Here is a 24,322-nt window from a genome sequence, read left to right on the forward strand (position 1 = left end):
CATCCGAAAACTTCTGCAGATGACATGTCTCAGAGTTGTACCTGAAGTCAGAGGTGTAAAAGGTGAACAGGAATGGAGCAAGGACAGCACCCTGTGGAGCCCCAGTACTGCTAACAATCTGTTCAGACACACAGCTCTGTAGCCGTACATACTGTGGCCTGCAGTTCAGATAGTCTATAATCCAGGACAGCAGGGGAGTGTCCACCTGCGCCGCCCTTAGCTTATTTCTCAGTAAAGGTGGATGGATGGTGTTAAAGGCACTGGAGAAGCCAAAGAACATAACTCTCACAATGCTCCGCGTCTTCTCCAGGTGAGAGTTAGCTCTGTGTAGCAGATAGATGACTGCATCCTCCACTCCCAGGTGTGACTGGTAGGCAAACTGCAGGGGGTCCAGTGCTGTACTCACAGGGGTTCTGAGGTGGTCCTGTACAAGCCTTTCCAGAGTTTTCATTAGGTGTGATGTAAGTGCCACTGGTCTGTAGTCATTCAAGACTTTAGGGTGCCCCTTTCTGGGTACTGGCACCAGGCAAGATGTCTTCCAGAGCATTGGAACCTTTTCTAATCTCAGGCTGAGGTTGAAGATTTACTGCAGCACTGAACCCAATTGGTCCGCACCCTTTAGCACCCTGGAGCTGACACTGTCAGGACCCGCTGCCTTCCTTGAATGGAGTCTCCTCAACTCCCTTCTGACCTGGTCAGCTGTGATGGATAGGCCGAGGAGGGCAGGGGAAGATGGAGTAGGAGGGATCACATGATGGGGTGACTGAGGACATGAAGAGGGTGTCTGGGGTGAAGGCCTGTGAGGTGAATGGACAGTGGACCCTGTATCGAATCTGTTGAAGAAAAGATACATCTCATTGGCCCTCTCCAGGCCTCCCTCACTCTGTTGGCTGCCAGACAGCTTGGATCCGGAGATCTTCCTCATGCCATTCCACACTTCTCTCACATTGCTCTCCCTCAGCCTGTCCTCCATTTTCCTCCCATAAGCCACCTTGCTCTCCTTAACTCTCACCTTCAGCTCTTTCTGCACTCACTTCTGCTCCTCCTTGTCACCTGCCCGGAAAGCCCTCTTTTTCCTATTTAGGATGGCCTTCAGATCACTGGTGACCCAGGGTTTATTATTGGAGAAGCACTGCACTGTCAACACAGAAGTTTATGTAGTCAGTGATGCAGTGGGTAAGACCATCAATGTCATCTCCATAAGGCTCACAGAGTATCTCCCAGTCCGTTGTTTCAAATCAGTCCATCAGTGCATCATTAGCCTCAGCTGACCATCCCTTCACTGTCCTGGTGGTTACTGGTTGCTGTAGTACAAGAGGCTTGTACAGAGATAGCAGGTGAACAAGGTTGTGGTCAGATCTGCCAAGGGGGGGGAGTAATGTGGAGCTGTAGGCATTCTTGACATTAGCATACAGCAAGTCCAAAGTCTTGTTATCTCTAGTAGGGCATTTAACAAACTGACTAAAAGTAGGCAGGGTAGAGGAGAGCGAAACATCCAGCACCGCAAACTGCTCCAGCTACACGCCGGGCTTCTACCGGCGGAACTCGACCAGCAACTTGGACTCGCTGGCCAACAGTAACAAGTATCCGGTAACTCCATACAGCAACCTCAAGGACAGCACATCAAGCAGCAGCAGCAGCACCACTACTACTGCCATTATGAACAAAGAAAACAAGTTCAGAGACCGAGCTTACAGCGAGAATGGGGAGCACAGCCAGCACATCCAGGTCACGCAGCAGAAACCCGGCTCTCAGATCAACTCCACCCGCTACAAAACGTGAAGGCCCTTTGAGGAGAACGGGGTGTGCAAGTACGGGGAGAAGTGGGAATTTGCCCATGGATATCACGAACTGAGGAGTTTGTCCCGTCATCCAAAGTACAAAACCGAGCCCTGCTGCACATTTCACACCATTGGCTTCTGCCCCTATGGCCCTCGCTGTCATTTCATACACAACGCCCACGAGAGGAGGCCGGCGCCCAGTAACGCAACAGTAACCTGCAGAGCGACCCCAAGCCCCCCAGGGAGATGCAGCAGCACGCCTCTTACAGTCAGAGGGACAGACCAAAGCTGCACCACAGCCTGAGCTTCTCGGGCTTCTCCAGTCACCACGGACTAGAGTTGCCTTTGCTGGAGAGCCCCACGTCCTGCACCCCCCCGCCTTCTTCCACCTCGTCCTCCTGCTCCTCTAACCTCTACGAGGACGTGCTCTCGCCCACCTCCATGTCTTGAGTGAACAGTGCCTTCTCTTTCCCGGGTCAGGAGCTGAAAACCCTCCTTGCTCCCCTGGCAATCCATACCCAGCAGTATGCCAACCTGTCTAACAGTGCTTACAATGTAAAAATATATTTTTACAAGATGCGGGGAAAAGTGCAACAATTACAGTGTTAAGTTGAATATTATTGATTACTAATAGTTTGTTAACACCTAACTTTCTTAATTAGATGTATTTCAAACAATGAACTAAGTGTAACGTAGCATTCAGAAATACAATCGAGAACAGTTTTGTGGTGACTGTATAGATGAAAGTTTTCTAAAATGTCTAACAAAATTAAAGACTTTGTGGAGAGAGAGAGAGCACACTACACACTACACGACACAGAAATCAAGTTCCTGGTCTATGCAGATGACCTGGTCCTGCTGTCGCCCACAGAACAGGGGCTGCAGCAGAACCTGGCACTGCTAGAGCAGTACTGTCAGACCTGGGGGCTGACAGTCAATCTGGACAAGACCAGAAAGAAAGAAGAAGAAAGCCAGACCTCAGGAAAAAGGTACAAATTCACACTCAACAACAACACATTGGAGCACACATCCAGCTACACATATCTCGGTCTCACCATCAGCTCATCTGGAAGTTTTGACCTGGCAGTGAAGGCACTGAGAGAGAAGGCACTCAGGGCATTCTACGCAATAAGGAGGCTCTTCAACATCAACCCACCAACAAGAATCTGGCTCCAAATATTTCAAATTGTAATCCAACCCATTGCCCTCACAGACCAGGAGTACCAGGATTACACTCAATGGGACAAACACCCCACAGAAACTCTGCTCATGGAGATCTGTAGAAACATCCTGCATGTGCAGAGAAAAACACCTAACAATGGGTGCAGGGCCGAATTAGACCAGTACCCATTATTGATAAACATACAGAAGAGAGTATTAAAGTATTGGCTACACCTAAAAAACAGCGATGCTGAGCCAAGAGCTGAGCCCAAAACAGAGCCCCCTAAGCTCAGGACAGCAGTGCTAGAGCACCACAACTCAGACTCAAGCACATCACAGCACAGATCAAACAGCAATATCTCACACACTGGGACACACACATATAAACACAACATAAACTGGAATGCTACAGAACCCTAAACAGACAATACGCACTAGCCGAACATTTGACCAAGATAAGAAACAGCAAAAAGAAACAGACCCTGACGAAGTACAGGCTCACTGACCACAGCCTGGCCATAGAAACTGAGCGACAGGCAGACCTGGCTGCCCAGAGAGGACAGGCTGTGCTCCCACTGCCAGCGGGGAGAAATAGAGACAGGGGTGCACTTCCTACTGCACTGTGACAGATACTCTGGGATTAGAGAAACATTCTTCCGTAATTTCAGAAATCTAGTCCCAGAGTTCCCACACCTGCCAGAATCACAACAGGTCCCAATACAACTGGGAGAGGGAGGAGGGAACTCAATTGAACTGGCAGCCCAGTATGTGATCTCCTGTCATAGCCTGAGGAACAGTGAGTCTGTCATCCCAATAATACTCCATCTGTCTACAGTATATGGCTCAGTATACAGTATATGGTGCGTAGTTGCATACGGTACAGGTTTGTAACGTGCATTTTGAATGGCTGCATCTGTAGAGCCATATAGGCAAGAAAAATGTGAAGATAACATTGAAATATTATTTTTCCTAAATATCCTTCCTTTTTTTATTAAGAAATATTGATACAAAATCTTCAAGGCAGTACAAAAAATATAGACATTCCAATCACAAAATAGACATATGCAATCCCATCACTTTTGCGAAATTCTGATACAACACATAGACTCAGCAATAAAACTTAGAAATGACAGGTAACAGGAAACCAATCAAGGTTTACATTTTACAGGCCATAAAGACAGATACAGCTCTTCCACGGCATTCTGTAGTCTTGTACAGGGCAGAGTATGCCTTAAACAATAAGCATCAGTCTGAGCTGGTGAGCCTATGGCATTGCGGACCAGCGGCTAAGCCAGTCTTGTCCCGGCCAAGAGTTCACCTTCCAAAAGGCTCTCACTTCCTCTGCACTGGAGGTTCTCTGTTGAAGTAGCAGATAGTCCCGAAGATACTGTGCTGCGGTTTACAGTACAGAGAAAGAGGAAGGCATCACTCCTTTCCTTTTTTTGATGTTGCGCCTTCACCATATCACCACTCGAACACAGCAGATCGCCTTCCAGGCTCTGCTCTCGTTTTTTCTTGGATGCGCTCCCAGGCCCTGGCCGTACAGCACGGCCTGGGCCGACAGCCCAGTGTCTCCTAGGAAACAAGCCATCCAGCTGGCCGTTCTCCTCCATATCTCCTGTGCTGCTCCACAGTCCCACAGCGCATGGTGGATTGTTTCCGGCCGGTCACATCCATCCATGGGACAACAAGCTGTTTTCCCCATTCCTCTCGAGAACATAACTTCTCTTGTGGCTAAAGATCCTTGAGCGATCAGCCAGGCCATGTTATGGTGCCTGTTCAGCAACCCAGAGCAGGCAATACATCCCCATACAGCTTTGCAGTCCTCATCTATGAGGCCGTGGACATGGCATACTGGGGCCCTGCCCTGTACAATACCTTTTAATGCCCTTGAAGTCAATAGGACGGCCAGTTCCTCTGATTCAAATGCCCTTTGCCTTAAAAACAGAAAAATCCTATAGTAAGCATAAGGCAGCTCAAATGAGACAGGTACTGTTAAAGGAATAGAAAGACCCAACCTCCTCAAATATGACCCAAATAAAAACCTACTTAAAAAATAAGTTTTCCCTTGTCCCATAGTGGCAATTCGAAAATGGTTAGCCACATAATTACACATCAGGAATAAAAATATATCTGGCATCCCTACCCCCCCTGCATCCACTCTTCTTGTAAGCACCTCTCTCCGGACCCTCTCCCATTTTGAACCCCCCCAAAAACTAAACAGAAGCCTGTTAAGTACTGCTAGTACCGATCTTGATTGGAAGAACACTAAACCAACATACAAAATCAAGGGTAAGACCACTGCCTTTATGACCAGTACTCTGCCGTGCAAAGTCAGAGATTGCAATTTTTTTCCGCACAGTTTTAACTATTCCCACCCAATTCCTGTCCCCGGACCCTGCCTGTCAAAGACGGTTCCCAGTACTTTAACACTATCCGTACGAACTCGAACTCCCAGATCTCCTTGCACCTCTTCACACCAACCGTTAAAAAGCATAAGTTCCGACTTGTCTCTGTTTAGTTTTGCACCTGATGCTGCGCAATAATCTTCAGTGACTCGCAGAGCTAGATCTTGTAGTCAGAACATAAAATTGACACATCATCCATATGTAGTACTGTCTTCTAGACCTCTAGGCCCCCACTGCCTGGACTGACCACTCCCTTTATTTCTACTTCCCTCCTCAATGCCTGTGCTAGTGGCTCAATACAGCACACAAAGAGGATCAGCGATAACGGACATCCCTGTGGGACACCGCAGCTGATTCTCACTGCTGGGTTTCTATTAAAAACCCATTAACAATTATTCTGCTATTGACATCCCTATACAGCAGTCCCATCCTCTCTATGAACCCCTGCGGAATTCCCATCTTTTGGAGCACTTTAAACAAGTACTCATGCGAGACCCGGTCATAAGCTTTCTCAAAGTCTAAATTTAGTAAACTCAGCCGAATGCCTCTGTCTCTCGTGGAACAGATGGTGTCACGAAGCAGTGCTAAGTTGTCCGTGATATGCCTCCCCACCACTGCACAGGATTGATCTGGGTGAATGACGCTTCCCAGTGCTTTTTTCAAGCATAGTGTCAAACACTTGGCATACAACTTATCCACAAATCAGTCCCCAAAATATCCCAAAACCTCTTGTAAAACTCAAAGGGAAGTCCATCCACACCCGGTGTCTTCCCCGACTTGTGGGTGTGTAGACTTGCTGTTAATTCTTCCAGGGTCAAGTCTGCAGACAAGCCTGACCACTCTTTCCCTGTCTCTTGCATTCCCCTCACAATCCTATCTTGCAATAATACAGAAGTCTTCTTCAGTCCAAATAAATCTCCATTAAAACTCTCTGCCGTAGCTACCATGGCCTTAGTTGAGACCTTAAGATTGCCATCCTCACTTCGTAGCCCATTCATCTGTTCTCTTCCAACTAGAACTTTGTGCACTTTACCCCTTCTTCCAGATCTCTTACCTTACTATGGAATATCACTCTCCTTGCCCTCTCCTCAGCCAAAGCTGCAAGCTGCAGTTTCACCTCTTGAATTTCTCTTGCAATTACTTTTTCTCTAAAAAGTTTTCTAATTATTCTAAAGTTAACCCTAGCTAAGGGTTTGGGTGATTAGGGTTAGGGGTTCAGATTGTCTCTGTTACGTCCCAGTGTTTGGTCTGTGTGTGTTATTGCTGACCTTTGATTGTTCTCCCTCCCCCATTGGCCCACCATTATACCACTGTTCTGTACGTCATCATGATCAATTAGCTTCTCAGCCAATCAGAGTGCATCTTATTCACTATATAACATGGAGGTTTTCTGAAGGAAGAGCCTTTCTTTTGACTTCGGTCCTGTTTGGTTTTGCTTTGCTTCATTTCCCTTTGGTTATCGCTTTGTTTCACTTTTGCTTCGGCTTTGTTGGTTTGTTGTTTTGTTTTATGTGTGTGTATTTTTGGATAGCTTTGGCTTTGTTTTGTTGGTTTCTGTTCATCTCCTTGTACTTTTGTTTGTGTGTTTATCCTTATTTTGCCATTACCTTGCCCTAATGTGTTATATGTTCAACCTTTGTGTTCTTTTGTACCCTGTTCCTGTTGATTACTCTTGTTTTCCATTATCTGTATTCCTAGTTCACTTGTTTTTGTGTGAACTGTTGTGTATAAGGTTACTTTAGGTTGTTGGGTACATTCTACACACTTAGTTGATTTTGTATTAGTACGCCTGTTCAGTACGGGTGAGTGCCGTTTGTTTTGTATGGTTTTGGGTAGTCAGTGGAGGTTAACTAGGGTGTTGAAGACGCCGAAGACCGTGTGTTTCTGTTTTTCTTTTGTAGTCAGGTTAGCTTTCCCTCACCTTCCTAGCCAGCTCCATTTTGTTTGTTATTTTCTTTGGCACCACTCTAGTTCCTTACCCCGTGTGTTATCGTGTTTTACCAGTCGCTTATTCAATTTAAAATAATCACTTTTGCACCCACTTTTGTTATCACACTTCCTAATCCCTCACCAGAACCCACCTGCTTCCAAAAGAATTATCCTAAATGTTACACCCCTTCACCCCTAGACACGTGGGGTCGTAACATTACTGGGGGCTTGTCTGGGATCGACAGCTGGCTGAGAATGGGCAGCCTGTGGCCGAAGCTCTCGAAGACTGGGGTGTCCCAGCCACTGAGGCTCCTGGCCAAGCTGCCCAAGCCCCCGTTGTGGTCAGACAGGGAGGTGGCCTCGAGCCTGGGGCCAGGCTGGCAAATGGGGGCTGGCGCGGGAACCCGTCGTCGAACTACGCGGAGGGCAGGAAGTGCAGGCCCAGGTCCGGGCCCAGGTCGCTGAAGACGGGAAAGACCTCGTGTTCCGGGAAGGTGGGGGAGAGCAGCTCGGGGACCCCGCACGACCCGGGAGGAGAGGCAGAGCTCCCCCTGGGCAGGAGGGCAGGAGTCTCGTGGGGCTGGAACACGGAGCGGAACCCGGCTTAGAAGTTACAAAAAAATTGACCGCGGTGTGCCATACCTATTGACAACTCAGCACACAGCATTAATTTTCCTTTCCATCTCTCGCCGTTTTTCTGTTTACATGCAACACAATATTCTTTTAAAATGCTTGACTTATCATAATAGAAACATGGCACACTCACTAGTCAACCTAACCAACAGCCACCCCCCCTCCAAATTAAAATGACTCACGTGCCTGCAAACTGACTGACAATTAGGGTTTGATTTCACAGAGAGCAATCTTATCTCTGCTGTGTCACTGCGGCAAGAAATAAGCACAACAAAAAATAACCACTGTAGCATCCTCTGATGAGGCACCAGTAAAGGTAGGGGTTATGCTTAACTGGGACAATTATTAATTGTAGCAGTAAGTCACAAAATGATTCTTTTGATGGTATTAGAATCCAACCTTGAGGGATAACTCGAACAACGCACACACACGGGTACTAATACACGAAAATACATTTATAAATACATAAAATGTGCATATAAACATAACAGATCTTATCGTGAGGGTTAGCAGAATACAACAGGTATATTCATTCAGTCATGAAGAGTAACAAATACGAAGAGGGACATACGTTCAGTATATCATTCATTTAGACCGTTTCGTAAATGAACTTGGTCACATTTTCTACACTGGATACTCAAAACAAGTACATCACTCATAGGAATTAAATTGATATCAACTGGTTGAGATAACAATTGAATTCTCGAGCAGTAATGCAGAATGTTGAATACTCATCCATCTGTGGATTCAGATCTCCTGAAGGCACAAAGAACAGTGGCAGGCTTGCTGCTGTCCAATCAGCGCTCTCTGGCTTGGTTCCAGGCAGTGCTTGGTGCGGCTTGCAACGTGGTGGAGGTTCCTGCGGCGATGCGCTGCTGATGCTCTCTGATGACTGGCTAGTTAGTGTTGGATGAAACTAGCAAAGTTTGTGCACATGAGAAAAGTGACTGCAGGTCCCAGCAGGTCAGGAAGAGGACCAGCTAGTTCCTGATGAAGCGCTAGTCCTGACTCCTTAGCTTCAGATTGGGTTCACGAGGCTTGGTGCTGGCTAACATCGGGTGGATCCTTTGGTTACGCACTGGCAACCTCGACTCTTGGAACAAAGGAAAGTCCTACACTTGGACACACTGGCCGTTACGTGGTGGTCCTGGCTGAGTCTCAGGATGTTCAGGAGGAGCCCTGAGGCTGAATGTCCAGCAGGCGCGCTGCAAGAATGTCCTGTGCCCTTGGGAACTGTTCTGCCCATCGAAACTGTTCTACAGGCACTCTGTGTTGCCTATTTTTACCTGGAGGACATGCAGGTTGCTCATTGGTTGAAAGTTTCATGGGCATCAGAGATCCACGTGCGGTTAACCTGCCCTACCAGTTCCTGATTGGCTGATGATGAGTAAACCATGCACTCTGACCTTAGGGTTGTAAACCAACTTTGAATAACACCTTCCCTTGGAATCTCCCAGACTTTGAGGCGCCAGATGACCATTTATTAAAGTTGCTAGAGAATATCAGCATTGGGAGTTGCTCCTTATCAGGACTCTCTATAAGATAGCGAAACACCTCAATGTGCACCAAATGGAATGGCCTCTCTGTATCAAGCACCACTGAGATGAAGGAGAGAGGGACTGGCAAGGGAACAGAAAACTTTAATTCCTGTACTTTAATAAGCCTTGCCGCTACACCTCTCTTACAGTACATCAGGTTCTTATACATTCAATTCAGCCTGTCTCACAATATGGTTGTGGACTAGCAGAGTCAGCTGGGCATTTTGGACAGTTCCAAACACCTCAGAACACAACTTTCAAGGCAACAGGACTTTGGTGAACACACTTAAAACAAGTTTAAGGAACAGAAAAAAAAAGAAAAAAAAGAACTTCTTTTACCCCCTGAAACTTATAACGTACAAATTTATAGGGAAAACGTTACAAAGGAAAGTCAATTCCTAATAAAGCTGCAGAAAAGGCAACAGAAAGAGGAGGACTTTTTTTTTCTCTTTGGTTCTCCCACTCAGCGCCCTCACAGAGGATTCAAACCATTTTCCACTCCTCTCACTCCAGCTACACGATCTGCTTCAGCTTAACAAGGCACTGAATTACATCCAGGAAAGTATCACTCGTTACAGTGGCTTTTGCAAGACAGCAGGGGTGATCGAGTAGGACCCCCGTGAAAAACGCGCTCCCCTACACTGCCCGTGTTTATCGCGTAAGGTCAGTTTCTCAGAGTCTGAATGAGCCCAATGAAACAATCCCTTTGCACAACATTAACTCGAAGTCAAGCATTAAGCTCACCATCTGTGATTGGGCCAATGACTGTTGTACTGTCCGCAAACTTGATGATGGAGTTTGAGTTATGCCAGGTGACACAGTCATGGGTAAATAAGGAGCAGAGGACAGGACTAAGCACGCAGCCTTGGGGGGCTCCAGTGTTTAGAGTCAGGGTAGAGTAGAGATATGTTGGTGCCCACCTTCACCACCTGGGGACGTTCCGTTTAGAAGTCCAGGATCCAATTACAGAGGGAGGTGTTCAGTCCCAGGTCCTGGAGCTTGATGACGAGCTTTGAGGGCACTATGGTATTGAATGCTGAGCTGTAATCAACAAACAGCATTCTCACATATGTTCCTTTCTTATGCAGGTGTGAGAGGGCAGTATGGAGGGCAGTGGCAATAGCATCTTCTGTTGACCTCTTCTGGCGGTATGCAAATTGCAGTGGGTCTAGGGTGTCAGGCAGTGAGGAGGTGATGTATGCTTTGACCAACCGCTCGAAGCACTTCATGATAACTGATGAGTGCAACAGGGCGGTAGTCATTTAGGCAGCTGACTCTGGATTTTTTAGGAACAGGGACAATGGTGGTTTTCTTAAAGCAGGAAGGAACTATAGACTGAGCTAGGGAGAGATTGAATATGTCCGAGAAGACATCTGCCAGCTGGTCTGCGCATGCCTTCAGAATGCTGCCAGGGATGGCATCAGGGCCAGGAGCCTTGCGTGGATTGGTCTTTTTAAAAAATGTACACACATCCGATCTGGATATGATCAGTGGGTTTCCTTCTTGGATTTCTGGAATCTTCCTGGCTGGATCTGCGTTGCTGACCTCAAACCGAGCATAGAATGAATTGAGCTCATCAGGAAGAGAGGCAGACTGTTGTGCGATGTAGCTGGGTTGCGTTTTGTAGTCTGTAATGGTGCGTATACTACTCCACATGGTCCGTGCATTGCAGCCGTGGTAATATGACTCTAATTTAACTCTGTAGTAGTATTTAGCTATTTTGGTAGCTTTCCTGAGGTCGTATCTGGATTTTTTGTTTTTACTCATATCGCCAGAATTGAAAGCAGCTGTCCTAGCTTTCAGTTTGGTGCGTATCTCACCATTTATCCACGGTTTCTGATTTGGATATGTGGGAACAGTAATCCTGGGAACCACGTCTTCAATACATTTACTGATGTAGCCAGTAACATAGTCCGTATACAGATTGATATTATTTTCGGCAGCTTCGCGGAAGATCTGCCAGTCAGTGGTAGCAAAACAGTGATTTAGTATAAAATCTGATTCATCTGACCAACGTTTAATGGTTCTTAACGCTGGCCTCTCCTGTTTAAGCTTCTGCTTGTAAACGGGAAGTAGCAGAATGGAGGCGTGATCAGATTTGCCGAAAGGAGGTCGGGGGAGGGCTTTGTAACCATCCCGGAAGGGAGTGTAATCATTGTCCAACATGTTTGTTCTGCGCGTCGGGCAGTCGATGTGTTGATGTAGATTAGGCATTGTTTTTTTCAAGTTCGCACCGTTGAAATCACCCGCTATGATGAATGCCCCCTCAGGATGTGTATTCTCGTGTCTGTTAAGGTGAGAGTGTAGTTCATCCAGTGCCTTTGTGTAATTTGCCTGCGGCGGAATATACACCACTGTGAGAACTACCGATGTGAACTCCCTTGGGAGATAGAAAGGGCGACATTTTATTGTCAAATGTTCAAGATGTGTAGAGCAAGATGTTGAAATAATCTCCATGTCTGTACACCAGGAATTGTTTACAATGAAGCATACCCCGCCTCCTTTGCTCTTACCCGAATCCGTTGTTCTGTCCTGACGGTGAATGTAAAATCCTCTCGGCAGGATAGCAGAGTCCGGAACAGATGGGTCATGCCAGGTTTCAGTGAATGCCATCACGTTGCAGTTCTTGATGTACCGTTGGAAAGCAAGCCTTGCTCTCAGTTCATCCAGTTTATTGCCCAGTGACTGAACATTAGCAAGAAGTATATTTGGGAGCGGGGCGCGATTGCTGCGTTGCCTCAATCTTACCAGAACGCCTGCCCGTTTACCCCTCTTCCTAAGACGCCGTCTTCTTCCCAGTACAGGTACAGGTGAGACACCACAGTCCATACAGTCGGCAGTAATTATTGGTGTAGATTTAACTGTGCCAATATTCGATCTTATGTTCATAAGTGTTTGTCGGTCATAACTAATCACCGAGCAAGCAGTATGTGCAGTTAGCAGTACGAAAAACAACAAAAAATAAAGAAATAGACAATAGATGTGAAGCACCTCACAGTACAGAATGGTCGGTATACAACAGTATACAACCCAACGTTTAATATGTGGGGAAAAAAACATTGCTTTTGCTAGCAAAGTGGATCGCGCTTGGCGATCGAAGGAGGAAAGGCAGGAGTTAGATGACAAAGCTGGGACTCAAGAGCCGCTGGTCCGGGACCGACAGCTTACTGGGGGCTCATCCGGAATATCAAATTCCCGTCCTAAGGATTTTTTTTTGTGTTGCACAAACTGGTTTGGAACTGGTTAGTGGTATTTGTTTATTGAATAAAGACCGGTATAGGATTTTGATTTGTGGATTGTGTTTTTTGGCAAGGTACTGTAGTTATGGCTACTTTTGAAAGTTTGTGGAGCAACCTTCCTTTGAGCAGCTGGACAAGTGTAGGAAGGACGAATTGCTCCAAATTGCAGATCACTTCCGGATTCAGGTATCAATGCAAGCTCTTAAAAGGGACATCAAGAGAGCTGTGATGGATAGGTTAGATTGGTTAGAGGTCATGGCACTAGCCAGCAAGGACGCCAGTTCTCCTGGGGCTGGTGCTAAACCTGCTATGGTTGTGGAATAAAAATGTTCTCAACCATATCAGGATATAAGGTAAATTTCAGTTAATCTGAGATTATGTCTTTAGGGAACATGGGAAACGGCTATATAAAACCATTTCACTGGAATCCTAAGGGTATCACATACTTTGGGATTCAGGTGACCCCCAAAATCTCACATCTGTATTCTGTAAATATAAGACCTCTACTGATACACTTAAAGGACAACATGAACCGGTGGACAAATTTACCAATATCTTTCCTGGGCAGAATTAACCTGGTAAAGATGATAATATTATTTTAACTTCTCTATCCTCTATCTATGATATTCACTCCCATGACTAAAGCTGACATAAAGGATCTGAATAAAGCAATATCAACGTTTGTATGGACAGGAAAAAAAAACAAAAATCAAATATAAGACTTTGCAGTTACCAAGCGATTACGGTGGATGTGCATTGCCAAATCTAAAATACTATACCTGGGCAATACAAGCAAGAATCCTCCAGCAGTGGATTCATGCACCGCCAGACTCCACCTGGGTGGATATGGAAGCTGAACACAGTAAACCAGCCTCTCTTGTAAACCTCTTAGGCAGAAAAATGACTAATGTACCCCACTAGCTAAAAAGATCCCTTTAATAATAAATGTACTGAGAACATGGAGCAAGATAACTAAATTCTTTAGTTATTATCCCTCTCTTTATATGCTATCTTCACTTGTTTTTGCATCTTCAAGCACAATATAATATTCCAACAAGAGACTTCTTTAAATATCTTCAGATCAGGTATTTTGTGAGTACCAACAATGGTGGTCTTGATTTATTCAGCAGTTCGCACACACTAGAAAAAATATTTCTAAAGAACGGGAACTGAAAGAAATTTCTATCCAAGTTTTACAAGTTCTTGTCTAGGCATGAGGTAGACTTCCAAAACTCTTTACAGACAATCTGGAGCCAGGAACTGAGGTGCTGTATAGATGATAACACTTGTAAAACTATTCTTTCATTGCCTTTAACAATCTCCGTCTGTAACCGGTATAAAGAAATGCAGTACAGGTTGTTACCTAGAGAATATATATCTCCACAGAGCTATAGCAAATTTAGCACAGGCACATCACCTAACTGCCCTTAATGTAAAACCCAGGTTGGAACACTGTTTCACTGTCTATGGGAATGTACGTATGTCCAGAGGTTCTGGTGGGAGGTATGTAAAAAAATATCTTCCCTTTGGTTTTTCGGTAACCTCCAGGACACATGGCTCCTGCATTCAAAAGTGCTTATGATAACATCTAATGTATAGTCACATATGCTATTCTCCTAGAATAAGTATATGATTGACTGGCAACCTTCCTAAACCATCTGATCCACTAGCCACAAAGGCAGAGAATGTCCAGAACAGACACTACATTGCAATATCTTACATATCTGCAGTGTATTTCTCTGATAGAGAAATGCCAGGAGCAGGAGGGGTCAATATCAGAGGAAGGCAAAGGGCAGGTAACACATGATGAAAGGGGGATGGGTTTCCAAAGCCTGCACATTCACACCCGAAATGGCAACTCTACCTGAGACATCTTTCAGGGAAACACAGGAGGAAAGCCATGTGCCTCAGCAAGTGCCCGGTGCACTCCCCAAGCCTGTGGAGAGGACTGCTGAAGAAGGAGTGAGGGTAGAAAAATATTATAAACCATGGAGGACTGAGTACAGCAAAGGTCAACTATATCCACTTTGGGATCGAGGCCAGCTAGAAACAGAAAGTGGTCTGTGGTCAGCATCAGCACATTTCTGATGGTGGGAAGTGTCACAGAAATCCATCTGTGATAAATTGAGTTTATATGTAAAGGCCAGTGAGTTTTCAGTATTGGTGTGCTTGTAATTTTTCTGTTGGATGGTTTCCTCCTCCCTAATCAAAAATCATCAAATGCAGACAGTGGGGCAGGTAACAATTAGCAAGAATCGAAGAACACAGTGGTTGCCCAGACATATCACAATCACCACACCTTTGGTATTGACACATGAAGGACTGTGGACCAAACCTTGGGCAGAGGAGTGGGGGAAATGAAGAAGTGAGAGAGCACTATGACACCTGGAATTCGGTATACTGACAGGTCTCAAACAACCCAGATTGTTTATGCAAAGATTCCTTCTGAAAATCACCTGACACACTTGCCCCTCACTTAGACAGTGGTAAACCCCCTCTGAACGGGACTGGCTCACCCAAAGGGAATGAAACCTGAAGAGATGGGGAGCTCTCTCTTCCTCCCACAAGCTCCTTAAAACAAGATAGACAGAGCAAGGGGATTCGCTTTCTGAAAGACCACAGGAAAGAGGAACTGCAGAGTAAAGGAGACATCTGGGACAGAAAGGAGGTACTGTGGGACTCTGTTGACCTAGGGGCAAGAAACAAAGATACAGGCCTGGAGAGCTGATACTGAACAGAGTGGAACAGAGTGCAGCATGCAGGAGGATGTCCATTATGACCTGACCATTGCAGAGACCAGGAAAACTGGACTGGGCAGTATTCCTCTTTGTGGTTGTTCTTCCTGCAAACAGAGACTACTCTTGAGGAATATTTACTTTTTATATATCAACTTAATAGTGCTGCACAGGGCAATAATAACATCACTTTATTAAACCTTTACAATTTCTTGCATTAGGAATGATCTTTTCACATATCCCAGCTTGCTCTCCATGAGACACATAGACAGGGAGAGAGCCTGGGGTCAGAGCACAGGGTCTGCTATTGTACAGCACCCCTGGAGCAGTTGGGGTTAAGGCCCTTGCTCAGGAGCCCAACAGAGTAGGATTCCTCTGCCAGCTGCGGGATTTGAATCAGCAACCTTCCAACCACAGGCGCAGATCCTTAGCCCCAGAGCCACTGCTCCGCCCCGGAGGAGTGGAGTTAAGGATAAGGACAATCTAGTGCCTTTTTCTTACCACCTAAATGGACTGGAGATCGTCTGGAATCAGATTTCTGTACAGATCTGTACAGATGCTGTTTTGGGTCGAGATGAACATTGTAATAATTAGAACGGCACTTGAAAATTCAAATTCAAGTTGATTTATCATTCCAGCCATATACAAGTATACAGAGGAGTGAGATATCATTCTTCAGGTCTACGGTGCGAATACAGACAAGGCTCAGACAAGACAATTCTATATAGACAAAGTAGATATAGACATTTCTGACAGGGTACAGGGTGCATATTGGAATTTACTTTACAAGATTGAGCAAAGAATTGTGCAAAGAAGACATCAGACAGTATGCCTGGAGTAGGTCAGTAGGTATCAGGAGCTTGGTAAGGAGCCTGACAGTTTGTGGAAAAAAAGATGTTACAGGAGTCTTACCAGATGGTAGGAGGGCAAAGAGGTTGCGGGAGGGATGGGAGGGATTGTCCATAATACTGTAGGCTTTGTGTGTGCATTGTTTGTAGTAGATGTCCTGAATGGACGGAAGGGAGGCTCCGATGATGTTTTCTGCTGTATTGACAATTTGTTGGAGGGACTTGTGATCTGAGAGCTTACAATTCCCAAACCAAACAATGATACAGTTTGTCAAGATGATCTCGATGGTACCTCTATAGAATATGGATAGTATGGGAGGGGGGAGAGGTTTACTTTTCTCAATAGCTGCAGGAAGTGGAGACATTGTGCTTTTTAAGCTAGGGAGGTGGTCTCGATGGTCCAAGTGAGGTCATCTGTGATATGCACATCAAGAAACTTAGTATTTCTAGTTGTCTCCACAGGGGGCGTTGATGTGCCGTGGGGAGTGATCAGTGGCAGCCCTCCTGAAGTCAATTATCATCTCTTTTGTCTTAACTACATTCAATTCAATTTATTTTTATATTCAGAGACAGATTGTTGTTTAAGCTCCAGTCCACTAAGTGCTCCACCTCCTCTCTGTATGGTACCTCATCGTTGTTACTAATGAGTACCACCACTGTCATGTCATCAGCAAACCTGATGATGCAATTTGCACTGTGTTTAGCAGTGCAGTCATGAGCCATCAGCGTGAACAGGAGGGAGCTGAGTATCAGTTGTGATGATACGCAAACTGAAGGGGGTCCAGAGAGGTGGGGAGTCTGGCCTTAACGTGGCCCATGACTAGCCTTTCGAAGCACTTCATGACAATTGGTGTGAGTGCCGATAGTCATTGAGACAGGACACAGTAAACTTCTTTGGCACTGGTATAATCATGGTGGTCTTGAGACATACAGGGATGACCGTCCTGGCACAGGGAGATATTAAAAATATCTCTAAAAACATCCGCTAACTGCTACACATTCCTTGAGCACGTGACCAGGTATATTGTCAGGTCCAGCAGCCTTACGTGGGTTAACTTATGCTAGTATCTTCCTCACATCAGCTGAGGACAGGCAAAGCACCTGATCATCTGGAGGAGGTATGGTCTTTCTCGAGGGCACTGTATTTAATGTTTCAAATTGCACATAGAAGTTATTCAGCGCATCCAGAAGGGAGGATTCTTCATCAGTCCCGCATGGAGTAGTCCGTAATGGACTGGATACATGTGCTGCGTGTCTCTGGTGTCCAAGAAGTGACCGTGAATCTTCTGTGCGTAGTTGCGCTTTGCCTCCCTGGTGGCACGAGACAAGTTGGCCCTCACAGTCCGAAGGGGTTCCTTGTCACCTGATGTACATGCTACATTGTGAGTTCTTAGCAGTGCGCGGACCTCTGCAGTCAGCCATGGCTTCTGGTTTGCCTGTGTGAAAATAGATTTAGAGACAGTGACATCATCTATGCACTTGGTGACATAGCAAGACACAAATGCTGCATACTCCTCTAGATTGATATGGTTTTCATAGGTTGCAGCCTCCCTGAACATATTTCAGTCTGTGCTCAAAGTAGTCCTGTAGTGGTGAGGTGGCTCCCTCTGGCCATACCAGGGTCTGTTTCAAAACCGGTTTGGCACATTAGAGCAATGGTCTGCATGCTGGAATAAGCATCACAGAAATGTGGTCGGAGTAGCCCAGGTGGGGGTGGGAGGGCAGCCTTGTATGCATTGAGGATATTTGGTCTAGGTCCAGTATGTTCACCCCTCTGGTTGAAAAGTTAACATAGATGTAGAATTTAGGGAAGACTGTCTTAAGATCCATGTAGTTGAAGTCGAGTCGCTGGCAACAATCACACAGCCACCAGGGGTGAGCGGTTTGTAAATGATGGTCCTGTAAAGGACACGCAGCGCCTCTTTTGAGTCACCACTGGGCGGGATGTATGCAGCTACAATCATAGCAGTAGTAATCTCCTTTGGTGAATAAAAGGGCTGACACTTCACCGTCATAAATTCTACTTGCGATGAACAGTGACTGGAAACTACTGCAGCATTAGTGCACCACTTTCTGTTTATATAAACACCCAGACCGCCTCCATGAGACTTACCAGTCACTGTGGCTATCTTGTCCACTCAGAAGGAGGTCAGTCCGTCTAGCTAAATGACCGCGTCTAAGATATTATCATTTAGCTATGTCTCTGTAAAATAAGGGCACAGCATTCCTTTATCTCACGCTGGGTCGCCAGCTGTAATCTTAAATAGTCCAGTTTGTTCTCTGGAGAACAAGCATTGGAAAGAAAAACTGACGGGAGAGTCGGTTTGTGGGGATTGGCTTTTAGCCTGGCATGGATTCTGGCTCTCTTGCTCCGCTTTTGTTTCCTTTCCCAACGCTTTCGGCTTCTCCTCTCATACGGACGACTGCAACAGGTGGCGCCGCCAGTGTGGGACCTGATCCTCATAGTAAGTTAAGGTCAACTAATCTTTCCGTCTGAATTTAAGCAGATAGTCCTTGCATCCTTGCAGGGTCAGACGATCATAGGCTCTTGGGAAATTAGGACTAGAGACAAAATGTAACACAGGAACAACATTTAGCACCATTTTTACCAGATACAGATTAGCCGCTGCGTCTGTGCGCGCCGCCATTCAACAGTGCCTGTTGCTCGTGTGCAGGTGGTTCTGAGAGATAAGAGAACCTGTGGCAAGGGGAGAAGGGTCCTGGCACCCTTTATCATTAGTAGGTGGCGTAGTCATTTACAAAGCTGATAGACTTCCTGCATTAGGGGTCACAGTCTGTGACATAATCACACTGACATGAATTATTAAACTGTGTTAAAAATGTGGCTGGAGAGAAACCAAGAACACTTCAAATATTGTGACAAGAATGTTTTCTGAACAGAAATCAATGGAACATGTCATGCCCTTTTAGAAAACAGTAACATAGTGGGTTTCGCTGTGCAGCATTTCAGCAAATTAAATTAATTCAAATGATTACAAGGAATTCAACATTTAATCTAAAAAAAATCAATTTGTTAATAATTTTAAATATTAAAAAATCACATCCAATTCAATACATTATTTAGTTTTAAAATTGTAGTTCCATATCCCAAATCCGGTTTTTAGTAGGAATACAATTAAACAATTATATGTGCCACAGAATAGATAAATAGCAAAGTGATATGATAATTTTATACAATTTCTGTGATCATTGCACTAAGAACTCAACTGATTGTTTTTATTTTGTGTGTTCAAAATCTCATGTCAGCTAAACTCTTATTGACAATTATAAATGACACACAAATAACAATGTTAAAATGCTGGTTCAATACTATAACAGCCAAAAAACTATAACAAAAGAATAAAGGAAAATTATGTAAAGAAGGTCAAATGTTGAAACATTTGAAATGGAAAGGAGGACAAAATTATTTTACACATTATTAAAATAAATTCAGAATAAAAACTCTTGGGATTGAAGATATCCTACCAAATTGTTTTCAACTGCATAATACAGTAAACATGAAGGCGAGAATATTTTTAAACAATGTTTCAACAATGTTACAATGTTTTGTAATATGAATTCATAGTAATATCGTAAATTTAAAAACCAAACACTTAATATTTAAATGTTCATAAAGCAGTTTTGCTTTACAATTTAACATTCACAATTCCTATCCAGAGATTTAAATGGTTGTTTGCAAAATGCTAATTTTTAAATTAGTTTTGGAAAGTACCCTTTCTCCATTAACTACAGTACATTTAAAACTACATTATTAACTACATTTTTTCTTTTTTTTTATTGGGCCTCATCCGTAAAGTTTTATTTTGAGCTTTAGGGAAGTAGGAAGGCATATGTAGTCTTCTCTTACAAAATATTCTAAAACATCAGCTGTACAATTTTGAAATACTACTTTCCATCTTAGTTATTTATGTAATTAGAAAACCATGTAATGTATAACACACTTGTTTCAATTGTATTGCATTTTTTTTAAATGTATATAAATTGCCATTAATGTTGCCAACCCCTTCATTTTTCTTTGTTTTCTTTGCTTTTCATTTTTAGTTTTTTTAAATACCAAATTTACACATTTCAGTACTTTGAAGTCATTCTTCACTTTGTTTTTTTACAATAGTAAAGTTTTTCTAAACAAATGTCAGTTTCTTTAAAATTTTGTTTGGAGTATAAAACTGTAGATATTGGGTTTTAAACATTATTAGTTTTGTGCATGAGAATGCAGACAATTGCTCTGTTTCCATTGGACAGGTGATCAGTTAATTAACACCTGGAACACAGAACCTGAGCTATATAAGACTGACTAAAGGAGGGTAGGCAGGAGTAGGATTGTATAGCTGATGTGCCTCTGGCTTAAAAACGGTAAAGGTTAGAAGTAAAAAGTTTTTCCAAGAGTATAAGATTAAGGGAATAGGGTTTTTTTTAAAAAAAAAAAGGTATACAAAAGAGGTTTTAGTTAAGTTGCTTTAAATAAAAGTGTGGTTTATCAAATCTGTTCTATTCTGTTACAAGTGTTTTTAAAGTGAGCACAAATGTTTATATTGAATATTTATACTTTTTTATGAGTAAGTGAAATTAAATATTGAAAGAAATAAAACAATTGGCTGATATTATTAAAGCTTTCCAAATTGTCAATATTTGGAAGACTAACACTTGGTTCTTTATACAAGATCTTATTTTGCACACAAGTATATCCTAGTAGAGTTTAAGAGTATTGGATGAAGGGAATAGGGTTTCTTAGGTTTTGTTGTACAGAAGAGGTTTTTGTTGAATTGCCTTAAAATGGTTTATCAAGGTGTTCTATTCTGGTACAAGTATTCTTAGTTTTTAAAGTGAACACAAAGTTTCTAATGAAAACTTTATATGACTAAGTGAAATATAAATATTGAAAAAATAAAATGTAGCTGATATAATTAAGCTTTCAGAATTGTCAATATTTCGAAAGCATAGATATAAAGATTTATAGATGGTGTTTGTTCTTTATACATGATCTTATTTTTCAACTTACAGACTTCTTCATCTAATAATGTAGTAATAATAATAATGTTTCTTTATTAGCCCTATACAATTTCTTGCATTAGGAATGCGTCTTTTCGCATACCCCAGCTTTTTCTCCAGGGAGACACAGACACAGAGACAGGGAGAGAAGCTTGGGGTCAGAGTGCAGGGTCTGCCATTGTACGGCGCCCCTGGAGCAGTTGGGGTTAAGGGCCTTGCTCAGGGGCCCAACGGAGTAGGATTCCTCTGCCGGCCGCGGGATTTGAACCGGCAACCTTCCGGTCACAGGCGCAGATCCTTAACCACAGAGCCACCGCTCCGCCCTTATCTTGGGTTAGGTTTTTAACCTAAAACCTTTCACCTTCAAGGTCAATAGACCATTTAATTTAGAACCTGGTATGTTTTGTATCAAACTGATGGGAACCCTTCATCCTCAATTGTTTTTTGATCATTAGGGTAGGTCCACCAAAGCTGTTTCAAAAGTCAAAGAGCTCGAACACTCACAGCTCGCCAAGCTGAAATAGATGAGCAAAAAGAAGCAAGGCAGCAGGTAGACCAAGTAAGAAAAGCAGCTCAAAGATAGAGGGTTTGACCTTCACAATGCAACTTTTGATTACATTAATGACTTTGACATCTCACAACACAAAGCTGTTGAAATTGGAGTGTGGTGTGGAGTCACTGCAATGCAATAATGGAAATGTGAACCTTTTGCCAATAGAACAACCACCAGGGCCTCTTCTCTCATTGATGGAAGGTGACACAGAAGTCCAGGCACTTTCTTTCAAATATCAGAATGTACAATTTGTGTTTCCAAATGACATTGTTTGGTGCTTTAAAAGAAGTAAATGAGCCAGGATTTATGCTCACCTTCAAAATCCAAAAAATGTGACATTATCCTTCATCAGAGAGATTATACTCTACAGAGAATTTAGGAAATGTCGTCCTTATGATATGCTCCAGTACCCAATAATATTTTGGAAAGGACAAGATGGCTACTTCATCAAAATTCTGTCTCTCTCATCAGGAAAGAAAGTAACTGCAAGTGATTTACTATGCTTACCAGATTATGGTGAGATCAAATGGTTCCAATCACATTTTGAAAAGCACAGAACTATTCCAACTGTACACGAACATGGACACAAAAATTGAAAGTGAGTGTCTTTGGTAGAGCGATGGCATGGTTGCAAAGGATAAGCGTATATGACTGGAAGTTTTGTCGGTTCAAATCCCACAGCTGGTAGAGGAATCCTACTCTGTTTTGTCCCTGAGCAACCCCAGCTGCTTCAGGAGCACCGCACTCTGTCCCCAAGTTTCTCTCTCCCTCTCTGTGTGCCAATGTGTCTCCTGGAGAGCAAACTGGGGTTTGCGAAGAGACAAATTCCTAATGCAAGAAATTGTATCTTTTGTTCATTTGCGAAAATCAGGCACAATTTCAACCTGAGACACATCAGGGTCTGAGAGATCTAATCACCAGTGATGGAGACGTCAACAACGTTGGTGGGGGGGGGGGAAGGATGAAATTACCTTCCTCGTTCACAGGAGGACCAAGGTACATTGACGAAAAGACTCAAGATGCTATGACTTATGGCAGACCTGACTTTCATTACTTTCACATGCAACCCTACATGGGAGGAGATACAGAGAGCCCTTTTACCTGGGCAAAAGGCAATCCACAGACATGAGGTTTTCGGAGAAAGGTGATGTCTCTCATCAGTCTTCTAACGGAGCAAGATCTTTGAATCAAGATGCCACATGTATACCATAAAATGGCAAAAGAGAGGTCTACCTCACACTCACGTCTTGCTCTGGTTGGTGAACAAGATTCACCCCAAAGATTTTGACAGAATTATTTCAGCTGAAACTCCAGATCCTCATGATGACCAAGTTCTGTTTGATGATAAAGTGAAAGAAATGATTCATGTGCCCTGTGGTCCTTTTGAATCGTAACTTGTGTGAAGGACAGAAAATGCACCAAGAAGTATCCAAGAGAGTTCTTACAAGAAACTCAAACCAATCAGGATGGTTATCCATTGTACAAGAGAAGGAAGCCAGAAGATGGTGGCCATGAGGCAATCATCACGATTAATGGTCAGGAAGTATTTGTGGACAACAGGTGGGTTGTTCCCTCCAATCCACTTCTCTAAAATACGTTCAAGACTCACATCAACATTGAATACAGTAGCTCAGTCAAATCCATCAAGTATGTGTGCAAATATGTCAACAAGATGGTGGTTTTTGGATTACAAAACAAACAAAGCAACAATGATGACAAAGTTTTAAATGGCCAGATGAAATGGCCAATGATGTTTCCCATCCCTGTGCATCATCCACAGAAACTCTTGATCAAGCAGCCCTCCTTGATCCAAAAGCCACTACATTGCACTATAGCACATCTCTGTGCTTCAAATGACTTGGCAAAATCACTGCTTTATCATGAAGTTCCCAAAAACTTTTCTTGGGTGAGTGGATCAAGAACATTAGAAACCAAGATTACAAGGAACACCAATTGAAGGATTCCCTGAAATAAAAGCCTCTGATGCTCTAGAAAGAGTTTATGCTCAACAATAAAGAGTGTTATTGTGTGTGTTTATTACTTCACACTGTTAGAGGTCAAAGGTCCTGAGTGTTTCAAAAGAAGTTGGAAGGCAGAGTGTGTTCAACCTACAGAGAAGCCTGCAATCTCCATGGACTTGGATTGGATTGGCTGGTTTGCCTTATAGACTTGGAGATCTCTTCTGCATAATGCTCACTGCATGTCATCTTTCCAACCCACAAGCATTATGGGAGAATCACAAGGAGGCTCTCAACAAAGACAGTTTACCATGCAAGGCAACTGAATCAAAATGCCTCATATGATGATACTATCCTCAGTGAGGCTCTGGTGAAAATTGACAAGGTCCTTTCATTAGGAGGCAAAGAACTGAAGCAATTTGGATTGCCTCAACCAAGAACAGAAAAAAGTGGCATCTCTCAGGAAATGCTCAGGGGAATGTCCTACAACAAAGAAGAGTTGAAGACGTTTGTTGCAAGCAATGAAACA

At 43.8% G+C, this 24,322-nt stretch overlaps 1 pseudogene; it reads left to right on the forward strand.

Annotated features, from left to right (window-relative positions):
• The first annotated feature begins 771 nt into the window (after nucleotides 1-771).
• LOC148647748 (mRNA decay activator protein ZFP36L2 pseudogene) lies at nucleotides 772-7,887 on the forward strand (annotated as a pseudogene).
• The last annotated feature ends 16,435 nt before the right edge of the window (nucleotides 7,888-24,322 follow it).

This window comes from Lepisosteus platostomus, chromosome 15 (genome assembly GCF_059453375.1).
Source record: "Lepisosteus platostomus isolate fLepPlt1 chromosome 15, fLepPlt1.hap1, whole genome shotgun sequence".
NCBI lineage: Eukaryota > Metazoa > Chordata > Actinopteri > Semionotiformes > Lepisosteidae > Lepisosteus > Lepisosteus platostomus.